The following is a 6,051-nucleotide window of genomic DNA, read 5'->3' as shown; positions in this document are numbered from 1 at the left end:
CTATACAATGGGCCAAACATGGAACTACCTCATCAAAAACAAAAACAAAAAATGTGGCCAGCGATTAATATTCTTTGTGACATTTACATCAAGGAGTATATGAGCATTTTTGGTATTATAATATACACATTCAAAATCTTTGTTGTACAAAACTTGTGTAACAGTTGGTGGCACAAAAAATCCAAATGTGGGTTCACAGTTTATAGGTGGTGAAAATTGAGGCCTTACTGCTGTGGAGTGTATATTACAATGTTCATGGTGACACATTTGAAGCAATAAATGGCTTAATTAAATGCCTAAATGAAGCTGAGTGTTTGATAAACATACAGTCATTCTTGTTAAGGGCAGTTCATTTTTTTGCTCTTTTCTCCTTTAAAGAAATTCCACATATTTTAGATTTTTAACCATCTTTGTTTTGTGCAATGTTAGTGCTCTTTGCCCTTAGACCTCAGAAATAGTCTTCTTGATCTAATTAATTAATTATTTTAGTCTTAGAAAAATAAATATTTAATGTACTGCCAGGAGTAAGATTCTCTTTGTAGATGTTGTAGCGTTTTCCTTCAACTCTCACATTTAACAAAAAATCTTTCAACAGATGGGTTTTACGAATAAAAGAATATCCTCAAAAATGTTCACTTTTGTAATTAAACGTTAAGCACTTAGATGTTGAAAATACACAGATGAAGGTATGCGTGTGTATATGGGCGTATGTGTGTGAGAGTGTATGTGTTTGTTGGTGGGGGAAGTGGGAAAGGATGGACATGTTGACAAGTAATTGCTGTATTTTGATAAGTGCTGTAATAGATGGATGTACAAAGTATTCTAGGAACACTGGGAAGTTTAACATAGGAGGTCTCATTTGAACTGATTCCTAAAGACAGATGAAGCAGGGAAGGTTTTCCAGGCAGGTGAAATTGTTCTAGAGCCGCAAACATTGTGGGAATTTAAAAGTAGTCCGGAATGAGTGGACATGGGTTAGGAAGATGTGCTGTCAGGGAAGGGAGCTGGAGAGCTAAGTGAGAGTCTGCTCGTGGGCATTTTACACTGGGCCATGGAATTGTTTGTCAATAGGAGCAGTGATAGCATTTACATGTTGTCAGTTAAATACTTTATGATTTAACAGTTTAGCGAAATCATAGCACTTTTCTTATTGAGATTATAAACTAAAGATGGCAAAAATTAATTAGTCTATAACTTGGAAGTTGCTTAAAAATTCTAAATTTAGGGTGAAACTTTTCTCCCAATTTTTGAAACTACAAATCAGAATTGCTAGTCAAGAGTTTTAGATTCCCCTATTTAGATGATAAAATCTAAATTATTAAAACAGATTGTAATTTCTGAACCAGGATCTTAATATTCATGTTTTGATTTTGCTGCAGAGAAAAAGTTTAAAGTGATTAAAAGATGAAATGACTTGAAAGTTGTTTTGTGTTTAACTTAAGTTTGATAATAAGGAAGAGATATACCCCCTTCTGGCCATTTCCATTTTAAAGTAGTAAGGCGTGTATATCTTTTAAGTCAATATTTTAACTTAATAAATAAGATAAATGACTTTATTTGCTAACAAATTCCTGGAAACCTAGACATAGTAAAATGTTTATTTGAAAGAGATTTAATAATAAATTCTTCAGAGCCATATACTTTTCTTCACTCCTGGCAAAGGAGACTATAAAGAGAACATTATAATCATTCATTTTTCTGCTGCTCATTGAAAATTCAGAAGCCAATGTGGGAGGTGAGGGTGAGGAATGTGTACAGGTGTGTGTGTTGCTTATTCCCATTCCCCACTTCTACTGGCCTGTTAGTGAAGAAGAGTAGTTTTTCATAGGAAAGTGTATACTTGCTAGTCTTAATGATGAACTAGTTTAAAACATTTACAAGTTTAATATTGCTTGTAGGAAAAAACAGTGGTCATATTTTAATTCATTTTGCACTGTTAAATCTACTCCAGTAGAGGGACCCTCCATGCTAATACGTTAAGAATAATTATAATTGGTACCAAGTTACTTTAAAAAGCTGTCGAGGTCAAATGGAATACAAGGGACCAGGCAGAAATATTTCTAAATAACCCTGAACATAAATATGAGTCAGTTCATTGGAGTGATTTTGCTAATATTATAATTAGCCTAGTAGAAACTTTTAATGTGACCTCCCCAGTATGTCCCATTAGAATTTATCAATTTTTTGTTTGTATCCTTGAAGCATTTATATATTTATCTTCAATATGACAAATAATTGTTTTCTTGAGTAGTTTGAGGCATTGATCATAAGGATAATTTTTTTCTTGGGTTTCCCAAGTGCGCCAAAAGCTTCTTCACTTTTCCAATGGTTGCCACTTATGAATGTTTGAGAGAGTTCCCTTATCTGTTGAAAACAAAACAAAACATAAAAAAGCTCATATATTAGCATATGATTTAAATATAGAAGTAGTCTTTTGACTTTATGTGGTATACATGTAACCAAAGAACCATACTCTGTCAAAGAACGTTTCCTTCTTAGCCACTCAGATTGGCTAAATGAATGCCAGTCTTCATTGGAGTGATAAGACCAAACCTACCCCTTCCCATCTCCCATCACACACATCAGTCTTTCAGGGAGAAAATTTAATGCTGGGAAAATTTCAAAATACTTTTTGTTTTCTGAAAATAAAAATGGATGATTGAACTGTGGTTACATTTTTTAAAAGAAAACAAGCTAAATTATGTGGCTATCTTGAGAAAATTTCTTTCAGTGTATTATGGTTTCCAAGGAATATGATATTGTCAATCTACAGAGAAGAGGAATGAAACTTCTGATTAAGGTAAAGAAGATAATTTGCTACTATGATATAACAAATTGAATTTGTTCATGTTTTATGTATTAATTGATAAAAAAAATTAGGAATTCTGGCTCCATGCCAAGGTGTAAGTTTACATCTCAAAATAGTAAAACATTGGAGATGTATAATTCATTGGATTAAATATTTACCATTCTACCTGTGTAGAGGATGCGAACCTTAAAAGCAAATTTGGAAGGCTTAAAGGAAATAATAGGCGCAAGTTGCATTTGTTTGGGGGAGCAGTATAATTACGCATTCAAGGAATGGTTAAAAATCCCAGTGAAGCTAATTCTGTCATTGCCACAAGCTGCTCAGGGACTCACTATTCTAAATTAAGTAACAGACCATCTTTGGCACCCACATGTAAAAATTGTGCAACAAACTATTCCTTTGGTTAAACTTCAGTTTCCCAACGTTAGCCCTACTGACATTTTCTGCCAGATGATTCTTTGTTGTGGTGGTGCTGTCGTGTGCATTGTGGGATGTTTAGCAGCGTTCCTGGCATCTACACACGAGATGTCATTAGCATCCCTCCTGGGCCCACAAGTTGTGACAACCAGAAAAGGCTGTAGACAATGCCAAATGCCCTCTGGGGAACAAAATTACCCGCACTGGGTTAAATGTTAACAAGATGTGAAATATTTCTTGTGGGAAAAATGGCAATAATATGGGAAAATATTTGAATTTATGATGTATAGACCTCTACAAATGGGAATTTTTTAATCATTTGCAGGAAGACACTGATAGATACTGCAAGAATAGGGAGATGAGTAAAATAGTTTCTGTCAGAAAGCAGTTTATACTGTAAAGACATATAAGTACACTGATAACTAGAATACAGCATGGAATATGATAAAAGTAATTTTGGGTACTGGTGCAAGCAAATTCAAAATGCTTATGAAGAGAGAAAGTTGTGAAAAATAAGTAGAGTGACTGGTCAATAACTATGGAGAGCTGGCGAGTGTACGTCCCATTTCAGAAAGGCAGCACCGAGTGTTCTCATATGGACTCTCCAGGAGATTTATGTGCTCAGAAACACTGGTCTAGTGGACAATTTAAAATGATAAGCATTTAGGGACTTCCTTGGTGGTGCAGTGGATAAGACTCCGTGCTCCCAATGCAGGGGGCCTGGGTTCGATCCCTGGTCAGGGAACTAGATCCCACATGCATGCCGCAACTAAGAGTTTGTATGCCGCAACTGAGGAGCCGGCAAGCCGTAACCAAAGAGCCCTGGAGACGCAACTTAGGAGCCCACCTGCTGCAACTAAGACCCGGTGCAACCAAATATATAAATAAATATTTGTTTTTAAATGATAAGCATTTAGTCTGGAGGATTTAGTCTATCTGGACTGTTTTGTTCATCTAGAAATTTAAAGACTATAGAATGTATCTGTTCAAGCAAACATCAAACAAGAAAAAGTAGAAAAACGAAGATTTTCACTGTGGTATTTTATTTCCATGTGTAAATTGAACAAATGCTGTGCCTGAGGGAAGTCCCTTCTACCCTTTAATGCAATTCCCAGACCTCTGCAAATCCTGAGCTCACCATTCAGCAGCCTAGGGTGGTTTTAGAACCACTACAAAGGAAGGGAAAAATCTTTTTTTTTTTTTTTTATTGAACTAAAACCCCATAAAGTTTCAGTGATCTTAAATTGAAATCCATAGATTTGTACAAAAAGTGACTCCACATAATGTTTAGGAGAGAGGCAATGGAATTGCGTTAAAAGGAAATTAAGCAAGTTTAAATGTTGATTGCATTAGAAATTGCAGAAAACTTGCAAAACAGTTTTCAGATTTCTCTTCATACTCCTCCAGCATATCAAGAACAAGACATGAGCCTAACTGTAGTTGGAACTTTTGGTTTTTCATTATAATGAGTGGGAGGTGTAAAGTTCTAAAGACAAGTGAAAGGACGCATGATGCTAACCCTGGTATAAATTAGTGCTCTGTGTTTGCATGGCTTTGTGGGATAACACATGATCAGGTGTATATGCACGTACCTTACACTAGTGCAGCATTTTCGTCCACAAGGACAGTGTGGGCCCTAAGGCAAGAATCTGACCTTGCACACAGACTTTTCTTTTCAATATTGCATATATTTTGCACCATTGAGAGTAACCACATAAACTTGACCCATGTGGTTGTTCTTATTCTACCCAAAAAACAAAAGAGGTTTTGCTTTGTGAGTTTACAACTAAAGATAGTGGTAATATAACAGTATTCTCAGATAAATGAAGATAATGGGCTTCCTAGTCTGACTTATAATATCTTCATTAATAAATCATGTGGGGAAGAAACTTTTTGGATTCCTGTCTACAGATGGCTAAATAAACCCTTTAACTTAGAAATTAGAGCCATCCTTGATCAGGACCGAACTCTCCAGTTCTATCCTTAGTCGTCTCCCACTAAGACATAAAACCTGCAGCAGCTGAAATATTTGTGACTTTTCAGGGCCCAGTTGAGAAACTGCCACTTTCCTGAAGCTTTCCTTATCACTTCTCAAAAGATGTGGACTCCCAATTACAGTTCTCCATGGTACTTGACTTACCTCCATCTTAGTTGTGGTTGGGAATGCTGTGTTTATCAGCCTCTTTTCCTTTTCCTCTTGGGCATGTAGCTAAACCTCATTTTCCATCTCAGTTTCAGTTAGGTGGGTCCATATAATTGGGCTCTGACCAGTAGAATGTGGACCGAAGGATATATGCCAATTTGAAGCTTAGTCCCAAAAGACCTCTCACATAATTCTCCTTGCCTTTCTCATTTCTCATCTGCTAGTAGGGTTCAGAGGATCTCAGTGGGTGTCCAAGATTCTAGAGTATGGAAAGTCACCAGGTGGAAGGACCTTGGGTGCTAAATGTCTTAATGGAAACTGATAAACACTGGAAAATTATATGAGTGCAAAACGAGATTTTATTGTATCAAGTCTCTGAGATTTCAAAGTTATTTGTTACAGAAGTTATCCTATCCTGACCAATTCATCATTGTGTTTATCATATTTTAGTCATTTATGGTATTTGTTATATGTCTTCAGTTTTCCACATTGCCTGGGATGATGTTTTTGCATAGTAAAGATTCAATATGTAATTCGTGATTTAAAAGTTTCCTGTATGTTCAGAGCTTATGGGGAAATTTCCATAGTCATTATTTGAAGAGAGGTGGTAGGAGCTGGGAAGAGGTCATTCAGACTCTCTAGGGAAGAGGTACTGGAAGGTGAGTGCCCAGGTGTGACTGAC

Source organism: Aethalodelphis obliquidens, unplaced genomic scaffold (assembly GCF_003676395.1).
Source record: "Aethalodelphis obliquidens isolate GAN/ISIS:26980383/991018 unplaced genomic scaffold, ASM367639v1 scaffold5, whole genome shotgun sequence".
NCBI classification, from domain to species: Eukaryota; Metazoa; Chordata; class Mammalia; order Artiodactyla; family Delphinidae; genus Aethalodelphis; species Aethalodelphis obliquidens.
This window is presented reverse-complemented; position numbering follows the sequence as displayed.